Source organism: Nelumbo lutea, chromosome 1 (assembly GCF_056320005.1).
Source record: "Nelumbo lutea isolate HS-2025 chromosome 1, American lotus-T2T, whole genome shotgun sequence".
In the NCBI taxonomy this organism is placed as follows: domain Eukaryota; kingdom Viridiplantae; phylum Streptophyta; class Magnoliopsida; order Proteales; family Nelumbonaceae; genus Nelumbo; species Nelumbo lutea.
Genome location: NC_142684.1, coordinates 199,587,983 through 199,610,793, shown reverse-complemented (window position 1 = coordinate 199,610,793; position 22,811 = coordinate 199,587,983). Strand labels below are relative to the sequence as shown.

Genomic DNA, 22,811 nt, shown 5'->3' with positions numbered 1-22,811 from the left:
TACTTAGCGCTAAATCTGATCCACTTTTAGTATCCCATTTAGTTTAACCAGATAGTGAGCGAGGGTATTATTGTCCTTTATTACTGTCACATCTACTGTTCCTCTCTTGGTCCAACAGTTATCTCTTAGAGAAAAGAGTCCCTCTCTCACAAATCGGATTCATCTTCAGTCCACCTCTAATCTACTAGTAGCTCCACGTAGGGGTGGACTGAATGGATATAAATACTTACATTACCTCAGGGCAAATTTGAAAATAGAGGGCATTAATAGTCCAGCATTACCTTTAAAATTATCACTTTATTAGTGTCTCCTATGCCAAATTCACCAGTAGGATGTGATTTAAGGGGGGGCTATTAATAGATTCGGAGGGGGTTGAAAATTTAATTTCTGACGTGGTTTGCAGTCATTTTTTCCCTATTTATTTCATGTCAAATTTATTAATGTTCTTGCTCAAATTTGGTTCAATGTCCTATTTTGAAATTTGTCATGAGTAGACCTATTCATGGGCCGGGCCGTGCTCGGGCCAGGATTTTAGTCTTTATAAACATTATTTTGTAAGGTTTGAGCCCGAGCCCAAGCCCGACCTGACCAATGGGCCTATAACATGGGCCCAATCCCGACCCTAATAAAAAGCTTGAAGCCCGGGCCCGAGCCCGAAGCCCGACCTAACAGAAGAACTCACCGCCGGAGACTGTGTTCGCCGGTGCTGAGTTCGCGTGTGTGTGTGTGTGTGTGTGTGTGTGTGAGAGAGAGAGAGAGAGAGAGAGAGAGAGAGAGAATTCACTAGCCGGTGCTTAGTTCGTGGTGAGATGCGATTTTGACAGTGAAAAGAGGAGTCAGTTCACGTCTAAGAGAGAGAGAGAGGACCCACCGCCGCTGCTGCCGGAGCCTGAGATTTGAAAGAGAAGAAGTGAGAAGAGGAACGAGAGAGAGAAAGAAAAGACTTATTAGGGTTTTTGGGTTTAGTCTATAGGTCGGGCCAGGCCGAGTTTTTGGGTTGTTGGCCAGAGGTCAAGCCCACAGGCTCATTTGCGTGTTCAAGCCCGTCCAGGGGCCAGGCCGGGCCACCCGGCCCATGAACAGGTCTAGTCGTGAGATAATGTAAGTATTTTTTTTTCCATTCATTAAGTATTTTCATGACAACCTGTGACGTGCTATGCACGTGCCCTTTTTACTAGTTAGAACTGTATGAATGAATTGAAGTAATACATTTGTGCGTGATCTATTTATTTAATATTTATCCCTACCAGTTCAAGAGTTAATAAAATTTGTTAAAATTAAGCAAAAACCTATTCCATTGCTTGGGACTCGAACTTGCTTGAGACTCGAACCCTAACCAACTAGACTACAATGGATTTTTTGTTATATGGGATTGATCCTTTTACTTAGTAGAATAGCATAAAAACTTATCTAGTTTACGTCCTCGTAAGGGACCAGAAACTATGATTAGATGGCCCTAACACCTAAAATTGATAGAATGAGCATATACAACACTCAGCACGATCATATGCATGCAGAAAAAGGGATATAATAGAGATGGTACTCTTTCAATCCGATTTTCAGCTCATCAATAGAACCGAGCAAAAACGGATACGAACCCATTAATTAGTAGCTTAAACATTCTTGTAAAACTCGATATAGTTTAACCAACAATGTTCAAAAGCTTCTACTAATAGTATAAATTAATTTTGAAAGTATAAGAATATACCAATTGAATTTAGATCTCCTTAATTGCATTGAATCTGAATTTGGCTTTGGACAAAAAAAAATAAGAAACCATTTACAGACCTTGGTGGCATTAGATGGGTCACACTGGTTGTTGTTTCATTAGTGTGGGAAGTGCGCAACCCTAATTCCTAGCCCTAAGGGTGTCAATGATGGACCGGTTTTGGATTGGACCCCATTCAATCCAAAATCAATTTAGATGGATTGGACGGACCAATAAGACATATTGTATTAGATCAATTTGGTTCAAAACATTTATTAAATTAGATTGGGCCTGATCCGTCTATAATAAATTTATATTGAATTGGGTTGGATTAAGTTAATATCTTGTCAATTGATATAAGATAAGAATATATGAGTCTAGATTCAAGTTTCATTCTTATCAATTTCGAATATCAACATAAGCTCAATTAATTATTTAAATTCAAGCCGATGACTGATTGATGGCTGATTTAGACTATATATTTTTGTCATACTTGTTTTATAAGCTTTCTATGTGGGTTAAGCTCGAACCTAAACATCCACTTTATACATGTTTATGGGACATGCTACCAAAATGCTTATACTTCGTGTGACCAATAAGGTGGCGTTCATTAAGGGTACAAATGAACTAGATCTGATTTAATCCTATTTTGTCAGATTTGGGTATACTTTCTATCATATTTTCGGATTGGGTAATAGGATTCATTGAAAATCAGATCGAATTCAAATCACCCCTATCCAATTCAAAATGGTCTGATTCAAACAGTTGAACAATGTGGTGCTGATGTGTGTGTGTTATTTATTTATTTATTTATAAATATGTTTATATTACATTTTTAACATTTTTTATAAAATACATGCATATATATGATGAAAATAGTTGAAGAAAATATTTATATTTTTGTCTTTCTTTATATAAATAATTGTTATATTTTTTATTTTTTTTAGAAATTAAATCGGAGCAGATCATATACGGATATTTGACATTATTAACTGATTCAAGTTTGAATCAGTGTTTTGTGTCAGATCAGATTAGGATCTACTATTTGTACTGTCTGATTGGATTCAGATATGCCCTCATCCGAATCCGTTCCAATCTATTTGCATCTAGTGTTCATTCGTGGATAAGAAAGGATGGTTGTGTTTTAAAACCATATTAATTAGCACTTTCTATTTCAACAAAATGGTAATTTACTTACTAAATGTGACCACCAAATAACAATAAGAAATTCAAAAATAATAAGGGAAATTGTCTAAAACCCACCATGAGTTTTCAGCATTTCTTTTAAACTCACCACAACTTTCCAAAACGTCTAAAACTCACCATGTCAGTAATCTTTTATTTTCCAAAACTCACCTTCTGTTAGTGCACCGTTAATGTTTTTTAGCAGAGGTGTCCATATCAGCATAAATAACAATTTTTATGACCAAATCACCCTTGAATGGCGAGTTAGAGGAAAAGGGTCTTTTTCATTTTTCAAATTTCTTTTTTTCTTTTTTTACATTTTTAGTGTTTTGTTATAATTTCTAATGCTTTTTATAATTTTTGTTTTCTTTTTACTTTTTTCTATTTTTTTTTTTACATTTTTCTACTTTCTACAATCTATAAAATTTCCTGTATTTTTTGTTATTTATTTTCAATTTTTGTGTTTTTCTACAAAATTCTGTGTTTTTTCTATAATTTTTATGTTCTGATTTTTCTTTTCAATTTCTATATCTATAACTTGAAAATAATTTTTATTTTGTGTGCAATTTCTATAATTTTTTATATTTTTTTGCAATTTGTGTGCTTTTGTATATTTTATATTTGAAAATATTTTTTGAACTTTTTCCTTTTTTACATGTCTAAATATTAAAATATATTATATGTTATATTTTTCTATGAAAGTTAAAATAGTAATATATTAATAGCCATTAGTCTCTTTAACGTCAAGTTAGTGACATGGTGATTTTTTGACAATTACCCTAATAATAAAAAAAATTAGCAACAACAAGAATACAAGATTTACATACTTAACATGGGAGAGAATAAAAAAATAAGTAATAGGAGATTAAAGAAAGAGATCAAACTTGAAACAACAGTAATAATTACCAAAGTGAAATGAACTGTCGAAGTATTTTTTCCTAAGAGCAATTATATTAAAGCTTTTTCTCCAAAGCTACATTCTTCCAAAAAGACACTAAAACCAATCTCACTATAAGATCCATCTACACAAAAGCCAAAACCTCCATCAAAATATGGGCTCAATTACATGAACCCTATTTAGCCATTTCATTTTGTCTATTGTTAAATTATAATGCTTAAATCATTTTTTTTTTTTTTTACTTTTACCCATGCTTTTCGATATATCCTTTCAATTACTTCACTTCTTATAGGTGTCTCAATGATCTTGTATGCTGATGACCAACTATTTTAATCTAATTTGGTAGAGAACAAGAGAAAAAAAAAAAACAAAAAATATCACAACCCTGGTGGAGAACAAAAACCTCTCATCATAAATGTCCCAAATTATAAATTTACAGAGCCCAGATTTCTTTTTTACTATTTCTACCCAATAGTGAATTGCAGCCAAACATCTCTCAATTCATAATAGAGATGTGTGCCTCCAATGGGTTGAGAGTGGGTAGGAAAAGTGAGTGAAAAATCCTGAGTAAAATTCACATATTTACAAGATCCTTTTCCTTCTGCTAAGAAAAAAAAACTGTTATTTTCCAAATAAAAAACTACTCAGAAAATAATATTACTTTAAGGCGTAATTCTAACTTCATGAGTAATCTCGGGCCATGGCCAGTCATGGGGATGTGTGACTGATTCAAGACAGGCAGAGTATGGCAGAGAGTAGTGGACAGGAAATCCCATTTGATGTGATGTCTAGGTCCTCCGGCCCTCTAAGGAAAACTCTTTAATAGGAAACGATGGTGATGGATTGAACTTACTGCAAAATATATAATTAAGAACAGTGGTTTGGTGGTGGGTTATGTGTTTCCATCAAATGAGGGTTTTCTACTCAACCCGGAGAGCTTTAAAATCCTGTCTCCACAAGTATACGAAACAAGGGAAACTACAAACTAAGAGAGAGAGAGAGAAACTCCTTTGTTGGATGCGTGTGGGAGACCCACCAATCATGTAGTTGTTGCGTCGAATGCATGAGACGGCACAGATTCAAACATGTACAGCCTATAAAAGGGTGGGAAATTAAGCACCGTTTCCTGCATCAACTGAATTTCATCCCACAACAATTCAGCGTGAAAACCGCTCGCGATCGGCTTCAAATGATGGAGGGTCGTCGCAGTTCTGTTTCGAGGCTATTTTCTGTGTGTGGTGTTCTTGTAACGCTTTTCATTCTCTTCTCATGCACCGGCTGCTCAGGCGCAAAACTCAACCCCTGTTCCAAAACCAGCACGGAGTTTATCAAGAATTCATGTAGACGAACTTTGTACCCACAAGTGTGCGTTGAGTCCCTCTCTGTCTATGCCAGCACCATTCAGGAGAGCCCTAAACTATTGGCTCAAGTGGCTCTCTCTGTCAGCCTGAAGAGCGCGAGATCGACTGAGAAGTTGGTGTTGAACTTGTCGAAAGTGAATGACATTAGGCCAATGGAAGCGGCAGCCTTGATGGACTGTGTAGAGTCCATGGGCGACTGCGTGGAGGAGCTCCGACAGTCTCTGCAGGAGATGAAACATCTGGGCGGCCCCGATTTCGCTCTAAAACTGAGTAACATAAAGACATGGGTAAGCGCAGCTCTGACCAATGAAGATACATGTAGGGACGGCTTCCAAGACAAATCCATGAATGGAAATATCAAGAATACAATAACCAAAAGTGTTGACTATGTAGCCAAGCTTACTAGCAACGCCTTAGCGCTAATCAACAATCTACAGCCATCCAATACTCCCAACTCACCCTGAGTTCTGTTCTATCTCAATATATAAATGATTTAGTAATATCTAATATGGTTTGAATTGATCTCCCTCCCCTGTAGAATTATCAAATATGTATTCGACTTTGATCTCTGTCACCCACCCAGCTTAGAACTCTTTTTTTTTTCATAAAAGCTTGTTACAAGAATTGGATTTGGTCTACCTGTAATTCTGTAAAATGATTTATAGCCTTCAATGAATTGTATAAAAAATATATGGAGATGTACATAACAGTTGAAACGTGTTGACTGTTGAGAATCTTTGAATAAAAATGTAAATTAAATGATCAGAATAAAAACATTCCGTTGCCGGGACTCGAACCCGGGTCTCTCGGGTGAGAGCCGAGTATCCTAACCAACTAGACTACAACGGATTTGCTGATAATATTGAAACTTGTTTCTCAAATATTCTATATTTCTTCCCAGTTACTAATCATTTAGTCCCCCCCGCCCCAGCAAAACGAAAATATAAAATACAGTCTTTCAAATCAAATACAAAACGGAAATATAAAACATGTTTCTCAGATATATAATTACCAAGTGACCTGACACTATGTAGGAATTTCCTTAGGTCGTGTTTGATTTGATCATTGAAAGAAAAAGATATGGAAACCTATACAAGTCGTTTCCTTAATTTTTCTTTCAAATCAAACACAATCTTTAGGGATGGCAAATTTCTCCATTACCAATGGGGACTTGACTTCCCCGACCTGATGGGGTTGGGGATGGGGATTCTTTTGGTGGGGCAGGGATGGGGATGGAGACGGAGATTAATAGGAATCCCCGATTAGGGTTGGGGTCAGGGGTGGGGATTGAGGTCCCCGCCCCGACCCCGATTATATATTTATATATTTAAATGTTATTTATATTGAATGCATGTATATATATATATATCAAAACATATTTAAAACATAATTTGTAATTTAAATTTTTTATTTATTTTAAGTAAATTTATTTTTCAAAAAAAAATACTATTATCTAAAAAAATAAGGACTCGGGTTTCTACAAGGAACCCATCCCTGTCGGAGATCAGGGATGAATGACAAATTTTATCCCCAACGGGAATCAGGGACAAGGATGAGGGTTAATTTCAGAATTGGGGACGGGGACTAGAAATATAATCTTCGCCCTGAACCCACCCCGTTGCCATTGCTAACAGTCTTAATGAATCAAAATCTAGTTGATATATAAAAAAATACGTTATAACCTACATGCAATTATTTAACCTTCTAATTACAGTTTAGACGAGTAATAATATAAGTATCCCATATGCATTAATCATCAAAACCAGCACTGTAATAAAGGTGCAGCAATAGGTAAATTATGCTATGATATATACTCCATCCTCAACCAAATGATTGTTCAACACCGAAGGAGGTGGCGTTACTGCTTTCAAAACAACGAAACCATGAAGAAACACACTCTAAATGGTTGGACAGATTCTAACTAAAAGTGACCGCACCATATACATCAAGCTCAAATCTGTTGCAAACCAGCATTAAAATGTGGACATAATTTCCCTTGGTTCTAAATATTTGAAACACTAAGGACGTGTTCCCCATGTTTATGAATGATTTTGTTTTCTAAAACAAAATCAATACATTTTTGCATTTTGATTCCATCAATAATGTGTATTGGGCAGTTAGAACTTGCAACAAAATCAGCATATCTTGGATATTTTTTTCATACCCATGATTTTATAGACCTCTATTGAGACTTTTTTATGTTTTTTGGTCCAATTGAATAGTTTATCTGATCATGTTGCTTTCCTTACTGTCCAAAGGCAAATCCCTTTAGTGGGGGAACGGTGGCTCATAGCTATTATACTTTGATGATGATAGCCCTCCTTCCATTGCTATATATTCATTGACTAATTCAACTAATGGCCTAAATTAATGCCTGTTCCATGAATTTCTGGAAAGCCAAAAAAATTGGGTGTCTACACATTCAACAGCCTCTGCTATCCATAGAGTTCTCCCTATCTGACATGTTAGTCCATATGACTTTCATGTAACAGTAACAGTGCTGAAGGCATGAGTATATGAATTAATGCATCACATGGATAGAGAGAGGGTCATGTAGAACAGAGTGGGGTTCTGCTATTTTTCTAAGAATAATAAATTGTTAAAAAGTTTATAATTAAGAATAATAATATATTTTTGGGTTCAACTATGATAGCAGAAATACATGATACCCCCAAAACTTTATTAACTAATATAAAAAAAAAGCGGTAAGGAGGTGGTATTTATCAAAATTAGTGAAGAATTTTGATTGGTCAAAGCATTTCCTGTATCATGGCTTTCTCGCAGCATAGATTTTCCCTATAATTTTATATCTATCATAGAAACAACCTGTACCTCTCTCTATATATTTTAACAATAGCAAACCAACAAGGACTGGCAGCATCTACATTCATTGTCTACGGCGCTAGAAATTCCATGGGCAGATGCTCAATTATTTGTTTTGGAAGATGCTATAATTTCCTTATCAATCAAATCAAGGATTTAAATACCAACTGACTGGGGCTCAGTTGGTAGGGTCTATTGCTCGTATATATTAAATATATGTGCACTATTCATTAAAATGTACTGAGATAAAGTCATAAAATAGCTCAGCACCCCACAATCGTCATCATCAATTTCTTTTATTTCATCATCTATTTTGAGTTTTTAACTTAATGTTGTCACACCATACAAGGAAGCCCAACTGAGTAGCAGTTTGGAAGGCTTGATGAATACATAACCCTAAATGGGCCTTAAACCCATTTCGAATTGGACTAATTTGATTAGTCTTTAAGGGGCGAATTATGAGATAAGATCAGCTGATAGGATTGGGCCCACACCCTATCCACTCAGAGAGTCCAATATCTAAATGAGATTTAGATTTGGAAACTTCCTAATTAGATTAGGAACTGACTGATCTAATCTGCAGATAAGATAAGGATTATCCCTTATCTTAAAGGGACTTCTAATCCAGATATGATTTGGGTTAGCAACTCCTAATGGGATTAAGGGCTGATCCCTTTAAGTCTATAAAAGGAAGAGGGGGCGACAGCCTTTAAACAACAACATCCAACAGACTCAAGTCTTGTCTTCATAGCTGAGATCACAAAGGAGAGAATTCTGCACCCTGCAAATTCTCTCTAGCCGCCTCCCTGCAGCCTCCGCCTATAGCAGTTCGATCTCCATTCCTTGGGAGAAATCAAGATTGGATCTTGATTCCAATCTTTTGGAAAAAAGATTGGTAGGAGTTGTATTCACAAGTCGTCCTGGTGATTCTTGGGAAGAATCAGGTTCTTAGGAAGGACACTGCGGATTCTGCTCCACCTTGCACTACGCCATCTTCAGTGGGAGTAGATTTTGGTTTCTACCTTGGTACGTGAAAACCTCCGTTGAGAGATATTATTTCTCTGTATCAAGTATTATCTCTCTCCTCCTTTTGGTTTAGATCTGGTTCAGTTTATGGTTCAAGAATGATCCTTGAAAATATGATTTTCTAAACAGGGAATTCGATTCCCAGTTGAAGGGAAAGAAAAATTTTTGAAATTCGCCCCCTTTATTCCACAATCTTGGGCGTCCATGTGATGGATTTCCTATCCCTTCACTGATCAAAGTTTTGTGTATGATTCAGAAGAGTGGACTCCAAGTCCCGCACCTGCTACCTGAGAAGCTCCCTCTCCCCCGCCATCCTCGACGATTCCACCCTATAGCATGCGCTCTCTTTAGTAAGCTGAGTGATTTGAGCCTTCTAGTCGTGGATAAGTAGCTCCTGAGACTCACTCCCCTTGCGGGTGTGATGGAGCTCGCCCCAGATCCGGTCGAGCTTGACCTGAAGCTTCTGATTGGTAACACGCTGGTCGAGGATGTCAACGCGATGGATGCATGTCTGGAGAGCCATGGCATGGATGACAGAATTTACCTATCGGCGAAAAAGAAAGATCAAAAGACATCGGAAAGGACAAACCAAGAGAGGAAGAGGGAAAAAGGTCACTTACCACCATGCAGTGAGCAGAGGTGAACGCGGAGAGATCCCCGGGCTCCATGTTTCCCCATTAAGCGATTTCATCATTGGTGATTGCCTTCCGACTCCTCCGGCGAGCTACTAGATAATCATTTACCCCTTCCCAATTTCCCATTGGGAATCGGGGGTAAGGATGGGGCTGAAGGGGGTTAAAGGGTACCTCCCCCGATTGAGGGAGCTCGCTTCCCCAGGGTTAGTCCCACTAGTCCCCTCAGGAGGGGGCATTGGAACCTCGGGCGAAGGAGAGGGCAGGACCGACTCGGCAAACCTGAACTCAATGCTTCCCGAAGGCGGGGTTCGGTCGGGGTGCATCCTCTTCACCTGGCATCTCTGGCTGCCCGAGAGGAGGTGCGAATCGACACTAGACATGATGGTTGCCACAAGACCACAAGGCATTAGTCCAACAATAAACAAAATGCATGTGTACACAATAGTCACAAGGCACTACGCAACCAAAAAGGCCGACCTACCTGGGCTTAAGCCTGCCTGCACCAGCTTCTCCTCGGCTAAGTAGTCCGAGCAATGGAAGTCCACTGACGCCCAGGACAACATCGTTTTTCGAGTCTCAGGGTCCAGCTCAGCCTCAGGGTCCTGGATAGCGCCCCTCCAAGCAATGGGAAAGGGCCACCCCTCGGGGTTACGGACCACAAAGTAATCCCGCTTCTAGGCGGGAATCTTATTCGGTAGCTCGTATAAGAGCTTATGGCCACGATGGGGGGAGAGGTAATAAAAGCGCCTCTCCGGAGGAGCCCCAAGAGCAGCATTCTTTATACAAAGGATAGAGGCAAAAATATCAAGGTCCAAAGGAAGGCAGTACTAGTGACATAGGGATATAGTCCCAACCATGTTCCGAACAACGTTGGTATGAAGCTGGTCAATAGTGACATTGAAATGATTCAGCACCTCCACTATCAAGGGGTGTAGGGGGAGACGCAAGCCAGCCTTGAGCTGTTCTTGAAAGATCACTATATCATTCGGACCGTGCTCCTAGGGGAAGTTTCTAGTAGGGAGGCTGTAAACCAGGTCCCCAGGGAGACGAAAGTAGCAGATCAGAGACCTGAGTCTCTCCACTGTCATTAAGGAAGGGCCAAAGTATCAGGTTCCCTCCCACTAGAAGTAGACGCCATGTCACCAGAGGCTTCCCGAGCCTCTGGGATATGCTCCCAGGCTCCTCCCGAGCTCGAGGGAGCATCACCATCCTAGCTATCGCCTCTGTGATAGGTATGGCGTGGGTACCCAGACATGGCTGGTGGCGATTGGGACTCACTAGAGTAAGACGGAACCGAGCAGACTGAGGAACTCGAGTAGGCTAGGTGAAGTACGCGACCTCAGAATCCAAAAGGTGGCATGGAGGAAGATAGGGCCCAAGGGGGGCCCCCTATTTATAGCCCCCATCCTTTCAAACTAACGGCCCGAAGGCGATTGGCGGCACATCTTCCATGATAAAGGTAGTCGCAGCCGCACAACGTTCAGAATTAAAGGCCATCTCAGCACGTTTTTGGAATCCAAAAAGTCAGGGAAGTCAGAAGATCTCTTGATTGCCGTGAATGCATTTAATGAGGGTAGTCAATCAAGTTTGAATTTCGGTCAAATCAGTCCATTGCACTTCATAAACTCCCCGCGCTAAGGCAATACTCTTAGCCTGAGGAATGGAGGGCAATTGATGAAGGATGATTTGACCCGATCTATGAAACAGTGACATGTGGACACTGACCCGACGTAAGCGACAGCTCAGCATTGCGGCCTAGTACAGCTAAGTAACGGGCCCATAAAGCAGCTTGCCACATCATATCGTGCAAAAGGAGGAGCTTGCCATGACGCAAGCTCTGGGTTCCCCGAACTACCCCCAAAGGGGATATTCCAAGGCAACTTCAGATCGCAAGCTAAGAAAACCAGCTGCCTGAGCTCCCAAGCAGAAAGTCATCCCGAGGACTAATTCTACTAAGGGTACTCCTAGAGTATTCCGAGCTTGTTGCCAAGTAGCTCGCGAGTGGGCCGCATGAGCATTCCATAGGAAGCTTCTATCTGACAGGTCATACTAATCAGACTGCGCCATATCCTTTACAGACGGCGCAATCCCTGTCCTTTCGACAGTCTACACCCACGTCTCTCAGTAGGCGGAGGCGTGCCTATCATTTTGGGGACGTGTCACTCACCCGGGTAAGGAGTACATCACAATGGCCACCTGCGCAGCCCTGGCAGGTAACGACTGTGGCAGGGGGCCTAGTGGTGGCTATTCCCGATCTCACAAAGAGCGCCCCTATAAAAGCCCTCAGGGCAGAGGAGAAAATTCTTCTTGAGACCTCCAATCTCCCGAGTATAGGAAAAAAGCACAACCTCCACTCTTAGCCTTCATTTTTCCCTTTACTTTCCATACATAGTACTAATTTAAGCATCGGAGTATTCCCACCGGGTAAATCCTTGGGAATCTTTCTTTTCATCTTCTCAGGTGCCGTTCATTGCCAACAAGGAGCCAGTCAACAGTCAGCTAGGAGTGCCCAGATCGCGGTACATCACATACTTAAAGGAGTCCGACAAAGGATTTAATTCTAGTTGCGGAGGAGATTCAAGAGAAGGCACGAATGGTTCACTTTTAGCTCTAGAAGAGGTTCAACAGTAGGCCAAGACCATAATGGGTGTGGAGACTTTGTTAAAACATTAGCTTCCTTTGTCGGGTCATCCGCTATGACCAGACCGATTTATCCAGGGTTTCTATTTACATTTATTGTACAACAATTCTGGTCTAGGTAGGCAGAAGGACTTCCAGACTCATATCGGTCTTCAAACTTTTCTCCAATTTGAAGAGCTGAAATTTCTCCAGCATTTTGTAAGTGTTGGGCATTAGAACTCATAAGGTGTTGTGGAAGACCTAGGGCTTCGGTTCTGGGGTCGACAACCGACTAACTAACCCTTAAATCATTCTCCCACTATAGGTTAGCTTTCATGAGCTGAATTACTTGGCTTCTAATCTTAGGATTGACTGTTGTTGAGCTAAGATCAACTATTGGAGCGGCAGAAATAGGCATCAAGCAAATCAGTTTGATAGGGCTGAGGGTAGGTTTGACATGGCTGAGCCAGTTGTGTCCCAGGGTAATCATTATACTCACAATGAGTTTGGGCTTCGGGCCATTAAGAATGCACATCTAGTAAGGTGATTTCTTGGGCTTGGGCCAATAAGCGAAGTTGGATTGATTTTTCCACCCAGGGTTATATGGGCGAAAGAATTGGTTAGAATTGGGTTGGAAAAATCCATTAGTTGCATGTACTTGCTCTAGAATGTCTGGTTGACATGGGCCCGCCATAAGGCACTGGCTAACATAATGGGCCGGGGTTGCATAGATGGAAAATGTTGGGTAGGATGACAAGGTTGGGTATGGGCTAACTTGTTGATGAAATGCAAGGACTTGATCAAGTCTTTGGGCCATCCCATTAATCTTATCTAGTTGTTGAGATACATGGTTCCAATCTATTTGTGGCTTAGGTTGGATGTAGTTTCTCATTCCACAAACTTCGGCCATTGAATTCATTTTATTTTGTTTTTTTTTAAGTATTTTTATTTATTTTTTATTTATTTTTTTAAATTTGAAATTTGAAATTGAAATTGAAATTTGAATTTTTAAATTTAAAAAAATGCAAACAATTCAAACCCATGACCTACGGGCTGACCTAAGGTTTCCTAAACCAACGGTTCAACCAATGTGAATCCTCTTTGGTTAGTCAAGTACGAGGTGGGATGTAGGAGGCTCCCCTTGTTCTCACTTAGGCTTAGTTGGTTAACCTATTTCCTTGACACCAACCGCCGGTTATGGAAAGTAATCACCAACTTCCCTAAAATTCAGCACACCTTTGAACCAAATGTGTGGGGCTCCCTAAAGGATCTTGCTATCCCAATTTTAAATTAAGGTTTAGGGTGAAAAGCACGTGAAAGGGTGGTGGTTTGGGGGCCAAGGAAGGTTGATGAAATCCCCACCTTATCTTATTTAAATTGGATTGCCCTTAAATGGACTAACGAAAAAAAAAAAACTCAATAAGCAAAATAAATGCAACTAATTACAATGCATGAACAGTATCTCTAATATGCAATTCAACATATTAACATAAAATAATAAAACAAACTAATTCAGCAAAATGAGCAATTAAAAATGAAATACCCGAACACATTAACAACTAACAAAATAATTTCAGCAATTAAATAATCCTATATGATGCATGCTCTAGAACATATCAAACCCTAAATGTTGGAATGCAAATGCAACAAATTTAAAATATTAATTTTTTTTTAATTCAAAATTTGAAATTTAAATTCAAATTCAAATTCAAATTCAAAATTTCAATTCAAATTTGAAATTTAAACACAAATTCGAAATTTTAAATAATTTCCTATTAACAATTAATTATTCAATTAAATAACTAATTAATTAAAGGGGCAATTAAGTAAAGCAACAAATAATTATAGTAAACAAAAAATAAAAGGATTACTTATGCTAAAAAAAATTAAAAACTATAAAAATAAATACTAACAAGGGAAATCACTACTCTAAGGATTAAACAGAAAATAACAAAAAAGAATATGCGACAATAAATAAAAAATAAAATAAAATAAAACGAAGTGAGTTTTTAATCTGAAAATAAAGAAAAAAAATAGAACCTAACATTCCTAAACAGAAATCTATTTCGCTCAAGAAATAAAATCAAAGAAAAATAGATCTAAGAACAAAACAAAAAATAATACTAAAAAGTAAATAGGATCCATCAAAAAACAATTATAAACTAAGAATTCAAAAACCATATTTTACCAAAAGGAACTTGAAAATAAAAACAATAAAAAAGAATAAATTGGGACGACTACACCTGAATCGCAATTCCAATTTCTCTTCTCCGCTCTTTTCTTCAATAGTCCGACAACGCCTCGGTACCCCACCTTTTACTATTACGTCCAACAAAATCAAAGAGAAACAAGAATTAAAATAAGATTTCAGATCAAGTAATCAAATGAAAATAAAAAATATAATGAAGCAGATCTGGACAAAGCAAATAAAAAATTTTCTTCATTGCTTCCTCGGCAATGGCGCCAAAAACTTGGTGTTGGCGGAAGCGTGTCATTAACCACTTCGGAACACCAGTTTAGAGATTTATAAATTTTTTCAATCCTTACATAACCTTAAACAACATAGTACGTGGTGAGAAAGGAGTCAAACCCATAGGGAAGTAAGAATAAAATTTTTTATTTTTTTGTTTTGGACAAATAAAAGAAAAATGGATCTAGGATTTGTAGAAAATAAGAAAATAAAATTTATTAAGGCTAAAATTAAAGGTCCGAAATTAGACTAGACATTAATTAATGTTCACAAATTAAAGAACATTGAAATCAATAAAAGAAACAAATAAAATTGATCCAAAATTTAGATCCAGTGGCGGTAGCTATCCAGGAAGACGAAATACAAGCTTTCTCCTTTGGTTCAACCCTCGAACCCCTAGAGACACATTAGCCTTGAACCGGATGAGCTGGAAGATGGAAGAGTCTAAAGGCTACTAAGGATGAGGACTAGTGGAGCTCGAGAACTGCTGAGGCTGAGGACAATTGGAGTTCAAGGTTTGTTGAGGCCGAGGACCTTTGAGGTCTAAGAACTACCAAGGTCGAGGACCAGTGGAGTCTGAGGTCTGTTGTTGCCGAGGACCTATGGAGTCTGACCTATAGGGAAGGGAACATCAAAGGCCCCTGGTTGATGCCCAAGAAGAGGACTCTGACAGTTAAGTTAGTAGGAGTGTGGCAAAGAGGGCGGACTAGGCTTGTGTAGAGTAGCTCAGATGAGGTTGCCAAGGAGCTAAAGAGCTTAGAGAAGCGGGTTTCTAGCCCAAATTCCATATTGTTACCTTGAGGGGGGTTAGCTCCTATTTATACTTGAGACCGCCTAGAGGTAGATGGACGCAGACAGTCGGGATGTGATCCGGTCCTGGGAGCACAGCCATCCAAGGTCACCATGTGTGGTCGCACCATTGGTCCTGTGCTGTGCACCGCCCTTAGTCGTGTATTGGCATGCTATTGGCCTACCTAAAGTGCCTACTTGAGACCACCTGGAGGTAAACGAGCACAGACGGTCAGAACGCGATCTAGCCCTGGGAGCCTGGCCATCTGAGGTCATTGCGTGTGGTCGCACCATTGGTCCCGCATTGCACACCACCCTCAGTCGCGTATTGGTGTTCCACTAGCCTACCTAAAGTGCCTACATCATACATTATTTTGGGTTCATGTTTTTAGGTTGATATGTATCAATATGGTCGATGATGATGCGTAATCTGGATGCTCCCTCATGTCAGGTGACAAGGCTCAAACAAGAGTCCAATCTGGCAGATCCAAGCTGCACTACCGCGCTATTATCTGAGTGTCTAAGCTGAGAACAAGCTGCAAGGAAGAGACGAGTTAGAGTGCTCGGGTATGTTTTCCCCGGGAGAACACTCTGATGCTTAACTCAGAAAGGCGGTTGTAAAAATTCTCTTGAGAGTCTGAGAGCTAAGAAAATAAGTGAGCATACCTTTTTGGGTAGATTTGGAGCCCTTTTATAGTTATTTGGGGTTTAAGTGCTTTGGGCAACGTTCCTGAGCCTTGGTTGGAGCTGTTTCTAGAATATGAGGCATGTTAACGTGTCAGTTACCAGTTTCCCATAGCAGTTACAGGTTGCTCACAGGACTTGTGGTGCACGGTTCGACGAGCAGCTCCTATGGTCATGGTAACAACACCCACGAGGGCGTGGCACGTGGAATGGTTTGGGCAAACTTGTGTTGGCAGTGGCTCAAGCTCGCCCCAACTCGACTGCCTACCTGAAATTGGGCGACACGTGTTGATTCGTCGAATTGGCCTGTTGACTTGGTGTTGCACTGCCAACAACGTCCACGTGTCATTATTTGTGTGCAGAAACCAAAATGCCCCTCATCAATTGCCCCCACTCTCGAGCCACTGACCAACTCGCCCAATTCAGGCACGTAGTTTGGACCGCTCTTTCTGGAGTCTTGTAGAAGGGAGGAAGGAGAAGTTCCTCGCGTGCATTCGGGAGGGCTTTGGGAGGTAATTCAATTTCAAGAGCGTGTTTAAATTTGAATTTGAGCATGTGCTCATTTGGAAATTTGAATTCGCACGCTCAAACATTGAGCCCGTGCATTGTTTTCCTAGCTGTCACCAGGCTGTTACGCATCTGCACCGTCAAATCTCAGGCTGATAACTTCTGTTCTCATCCACGCTGTTGGTTTTGTCCCTCGCAAGCTATAAGTATGGGGCCCCTGCTGAGGTCCCCACTCGTCTACTATTTGTTTCTAGATTTTCTGGAGGAGGTGGTCTACGAGTTGGTGTCCAGTGCTGATTTGTTGAGGCGAGCTCTGTTTTCTCATTGGCAAGCTCTAATTTCTCTTTATCTCGAGTCCTGTCACCATCATTTCTGGTTGTCCTTTGTTTTTTCTGGTGAGTACTTCTATTTTTCTGCCATGTCTCATTGTTTTACTGAGGATAGGCCGTCCGATGGTAGGTCAAATGATGAATCGAGCTCCTCTACGGAGGGCTCGTTTGGGGTCTATTTCAATGGTGCCTTAGAGGGTGGGAGAGAGGAGGTAGAAGCTGTAATGGGTATGTTTAAGCCGACCTAGCTATCTAGGGAGAAAATTATTGTCATATGCCAAAGGTATGAGATTCCTGACGAGTATTGTTGGATCGAGCTTGCTACTAATCACTATTCTTGGGACCACGGCTGGGAGGGGTTGTGTGTTTATGAGGAGTCACTAGCGGTAGGTCTCCGCTTTCCTCTTCATCCATTTATCACCATTGTTTTGAGGCACTATAAAGAATCGCTAGGTCAGCTCGCCCCAAACAGGGTCAAAACGTTGGTAGGGCTGATCAGCTTGTGTCACCATCAGGGCTTCCCTTTGAGTCTTGAGGCCTTCTCGTCTTTAGTTCAAATGAAAAGAATTGCTGGCCCATTTTGTTTTTACCTTCCCTTGTGCAATGGGAGGAAGATCTTCGACTTCCCCAACAAGGTTAGGGATTTGAAGAAGAGGTTCTTTTTCCTTGAGAGAGATAGCGGTGAGGATGTCGAGACTAGCTGGTATAGTCATTGCCAAAAGCTTGCTGAGTGCAGGGACGTCAAGCTGAAGGTTGCGGTTCAACTGCTCATCTAGGAATAGGTTAGGATTGAAGAGTTTCTATTCAAGTCGATGCTTGTGCAGGCAAGACTGGGCCATATAGGTGAGTCAGTTGTCAGGTTGCATGTTACATATTTTCTTTAGGTCGTAAATCTGCTTATCTTGTTTTCTTACAAGCTCGGTTGACAATTCTGTTCATATCCGCAGGCATGGTGAGTTTGTCTTCAATGATGTCAACTAATGAGGAGATGAGGTCTACTCGCAAAAAGCACCAAGCTGAACGTTAGTCATCCAGGGGGAAGGCTTCTTCGTTCGGGACCCCTCCCATAGTCGATCTGGAGGGGGAAGAGGACCCGATGTGTACTGAGCAACAGCCGCTTGAGCCCCAGGTTGCCTAGGAGGAGCAAGAGGCCAGCCCTTACGTGTCCAATATCCCCCCCCCCCCTTTATCCCTAGCATTCTTGGCATGTCTGTGATTAATCGGTCGAACAATGCATGCGTGGCTGTCTGTTGGCTAGGGGGATCCTCCTTCCTAAGGATGTGCAGCAGTTCAGCGAGCTGGATCTTGTCAAGATGGGAGCTTGGCTAACCCAGTGCATCATCCAAGTTTGCTACTCTCTTTAAATTCCTTGACCATTTTCTATGAGATATCTCACTTTATTTTTGTCTCTTGTAGGCAAACACCTATAGCCAGCTTCTACTGGACCATGCTCACTCAAGGCAGAAGGCACAATCCAACATTCCAGTGAACATCGCCTTGCTCAACGCTAAAGTGTAGAAGCTCCGACTCGATACAAGAGGAGAGCACTAAGAGCACCAGCACTTGTATTCCTAAAGTCTCCTGGAGAGGAGGATATTGCCACTTATCTGAAGTCTCCTGTGTACGAGAAGTAGAGGGCAGTGGACAGTATTCCTTCGATGAAGAGGGGATTCAAGCTATGTCATTGTTATCTAAAGTCCATGTATCCTGATCTCGATGTCAGCTCCGTTACTGCGCGCAAGGTCCCCATTGAGCTCATTATACAGGTTGATCGAAAGCCCTTGACCCCAAAGGAGGAGGAGGGAGGTGATGAGGAAGCCTAGGATGATGGTGGCGACAAGTAGCGATTGGGGTAGTCCACTGTTTCTAACAATTTTAAGATTTTTTTTATCTAATTTCTCAATTTTTCTCTTCTTATCTTGGCAGGGGAAAACTTAGGAGTATTTTCAAATTTATAAACAGTTTTGATAATATTCAAATAAGACCAATTTAACTCCTGTCACTGGCTACCAATTTCTACAAAATTCAGTATTCTTCTATCAGTCTCCTCAACTTTTTCTGTTTGTGAATCTCTTTTACTGGAAAGGATTTTTAAAATTTTTAGTGAAATTTTAATTCTACATATTTAAAGGATTAGCTTCTCAATTTTTTTTCAAGTTTTCTCTCTCTCTTTCTTCACCCCTCAACTTAAGTGCCATTGTCCCTAATGGCATTACTAGAATGTTGCAAAGGGACTTGGGCCAAAGAGAACAATCTAGAGGGTTTTCCAAAAGGGTTCAAGATTTGCCAACTGGTCTCAAATCAATAAAAGAAAAACTCAAATCCTAATAGTAGAACACTAAAAACTACATTGGGTTGCCTCCCAACTAGCGCTAAATTTAATGTCTTCATCCAAACACATTCACACACATATTTCATCTAAACTCTCAGGCTCACTTTTTCCCACAGACAGGGTTCATATTGGACTAACCAAGGGGTAGGCAGGGCATCTAAAAGATCATCCACTATATTCACCTTGCACTCATCTTCCCCTAGGTTTGGATACTTAGAGGCACTAAAAATGTTTAATCGGACTTTTTGCCACCAAATGAAATGCCCATTTCTCCTGACTTACAGTTGATGTTTGCATTGGCCGTTGGTAGAAACGACTTTCCTAAGATTATCGGGTTATGGTTCAGTTCCTCAGTTGGTGACATGTCTAAGACAACAAAATCTACTGGAAAATAACAGTCATCTATCCTAATAATGACGTCCTCGATAACACCTCGAGGGGTTTTGACTGATCAATCAGCGAGTTACAGAATTTCCGGTGTAGGTTTTAACTCATCGATCCTGAACCTTTCATAGATGATGGTCAGAAGCAGATTTACACTGGCCCCAAGATCTAATAGGGCCTGATCGAAGGTGATTCCAAAGATGACATAGCTTATGAGAGGAGCACCCAGGTATTTCATTTTTTGGGGAAGTTGATTCAAGAGGACCGCGCTAACATCTACCGAGAGCATCACTTTTTGTGGGGTCGATCATGACTCCCTCTTTTGAGTGCACAACTCTTTCAAAAACTTGGCGTAGGCCGAGACATGTTGAATCGCATCGAGGAGAGGGATGTTAATATGGACTTGTTTGAATAATTCCCTGATCTCCTCGTTGCGCATTTCTTTCTTCTTTCGCAACGGCCCGATTGTGAGTGCGATTGGAAAGGGGACTATAGGTTGGTTCACTATGGGCTCTTCTTCTAAAGTTTCTTTTCCTCCTTCTTCTCCCCCCAACTTAGGGTCTTCTTACTCCTTTTCTTCTTCTTCAACTTTCTTTCTCTCATACTAGTCTTCTAAAATCCTCCCACTCCTTAAGGTTGTAATAACCTTGATCTTTTCAAGATGAGGGTTCTTAGGAGGTGGTTGAATCTGCTGTGGAGGAAAACCTGGTGGCTGATTTCTAGGGTTTGCAAATGGTTGACTCGGTAGTTGCCCTACTTCTCTCCTCACCTTGCCTTTGACTAACTGTCTTATTTGGCTCTCTAATCTATCGATGGATTGTTGCTGATTTAGGATCAACTGCTGAAGCTGCATGAATTGGTCATCAACTGTACGGGTCTAAGGAGGTTGTGGGTAAGCCTCATAAGGTTGGGCCAGTTGGATCCTAGGATACATCTACTGGAATTGGCTCCCCACTTGTGGCCTCTGAAATTGTTAGGCCATGGAGTTAGATGGGTGGTACTGTAGTTGGGACTATGTATAGGTTTGACATGGTTGAACCGGTTGAGTCCTAGGATAATCATTGTACTACCAGTGAGTTTGGGCTTCAGACCATTGAGAGTGCACATCTAGCAGGGGGGTTTCTTGAGCTTAGATCCCATATGTTAAGTTGGGTTGACTTTTCCACCCAGGGTTATATGGGCAAAACAATGGGTTAGCATTGGGTTGGAAAAATCCATTGGTTGCATGTACTTAGTCTGGAATGACTGGTTGACATGGGCCCCCTGTAGGGCACTAGCTAATATGATGGGCCGGGCTTGCACAAATGGAGCATGTTGAATATGATGACAAGGTTGGGTATGGGCCACTTTGTTGACGAAATGCAAGGACTTGATCAAGTCTTTGAGCAATCCCATTAATCCTATCCAGTTGTTGAGACACATGGTTCCAATCTATCCATGGCTTAGGTTAGAAGTAGTTTCCCATTCCATAAACTCCGGCCATTGAATTCATTTTATTTTGTTTTAACCCCCCTTTTTCTTCTTTTTTGAAATTTGAAATTTAAATTTTGAGTTTTAATTTCAAATTTAGATTTTGAAATTTAAACTCAAATTTAAATTTTAAAATTTTTTATTTTCTCTTTTATTATTTATCTATTTATTTATTTATTTATTTTAAATTTGAAATTTAAATTCAAATTTAGATTTTGAAACTTAAATTCCTGAAATTTAAATTCCAATTTGAATTTTTTTATTTTATTTTTTATTTTTTTAAAGCAAGAAATTCAAACACACGACCTACGGGCTGACCTAAGGTTTCCTAAATTAGTGGTTCAACCAATGTGAATCATTTTAGGTTCACTTGGAATTACGCCACTTCCTTTGGTTAGCCAAGTAAGATGTAGGGATGTGGGAGGCTCCCCTTACTCTCGCAAGGACCTAATTAAGTAACCACAAATCCCACTTAGTCTTAGTCGTTTAACCTCTTTCCTTAGACACCAACCGCCAGTTATGGAATGTAATCACAAGCTTCCCTAAAATTCAGCACACTTTTGAACCAAATGTGTGGGGCCTTCTAAAGGATCTTGCTATCCAAACTTTAAATTAAGGTTTAGGGTGAACCGCAAGTGAGAGGGTGGCGGTTTTTGGGCCAAGGAAGGGTGATGAAATCCCCACCTTATCTTATTTAAATTGTATGGCCCTTAAATGGATTAACGGAAAAAAAAAACACAATAAGCAAGATAAATGCAACTAATTACAATGAATGAACATTTATCTCTAATATGCAATTCAACAATTTAACATAAAGTAATAAAACCAACTAATTCAGCAAAAGGAGCAACTAAAAATGAAAAACCCTAACACATTAACAACTAACAAGATAATTTCAACAATTAAATAAACCTATATGATGCATGCTCTAGAATATCAAACCCTAAATGTTGGGATGCAAATGCAAAAATTTTATATTATTTATTTATTTTTCATTTTTTGAAATTTATATTTTGAAATTTAAATTCAAATTCAATTTCAAATTTGAATTAAAATTTAAATTTAAATTCAATTTTGAAATTTAAACTCAATTTTGAAAATTTGAATAATTTCTTATTAACAATTACTTAATCAATTAATTAACTAATAAAAGGGGAATTAAATAAAGCAACAAATAATTATAGCAAATAGAAGAAAAAAGAATTAATTATGATAAAAAATAACAACTACAAGAATAAATTCTAACAAGAAAAATTGCTACTCTAAAGATTAAACCAAAAATAAAAAAAAAAGAAGATTATGCTGCAAAAAAATAAAATAAAATAAACGAAGTGGATTTTTTTAATCTAAAAAAATGAACCTAGTAAAACAGAAATTCACTCAAGAAATAAAATAAAGAAAAAATAGATCTAAGAACAAAACAAAACAAAAATAATACTAAAATAAATAATAAAATAAATTGGATCTATAAAAAATTAACTAAAAATTTGAAAATCACTATTTTATCCAAAAATAGACTTTAAAAATAAAAACAAAAATAAATAAAAATAAAATGGGACAACTACACCTGAAATGCAGTCCAATTTCTCTT

General features: G+C 39.5%; 1 non-coding gene and 1 pseudogene across 2 annotated transcripts; one reads left to right on the top strand and one right to left on the bottom strand.

Annotated features, from left to right (window-relative positions):
• Positions 1-4,764: 4,764 nt before the first annotated feature.
• On the top strand, positions 4,765-5,861 carry LOC148880306 (21 kDa protein pseudogene; annotated as a pseudogene). Its single transcript, XR_016104518.1, has one exon. The product of XR_016104518.1 is annotated as a 21 kDa protein pseudogene (transcript).
• A 67-nt stretch (positions 5,862-5,928) lies between these two features.
• Positions 5,929-6,001, bottom strand: TRNAE-CUC (transfer RNA glutamic acid (anticodon CUC)). Its single transcript has one exon. It is a non-coding gene; the product is annotated as a tRNA-Glu (tRNA).
• Positions 6,002-22,811: the final 16,810 nt, after the last annotated feature.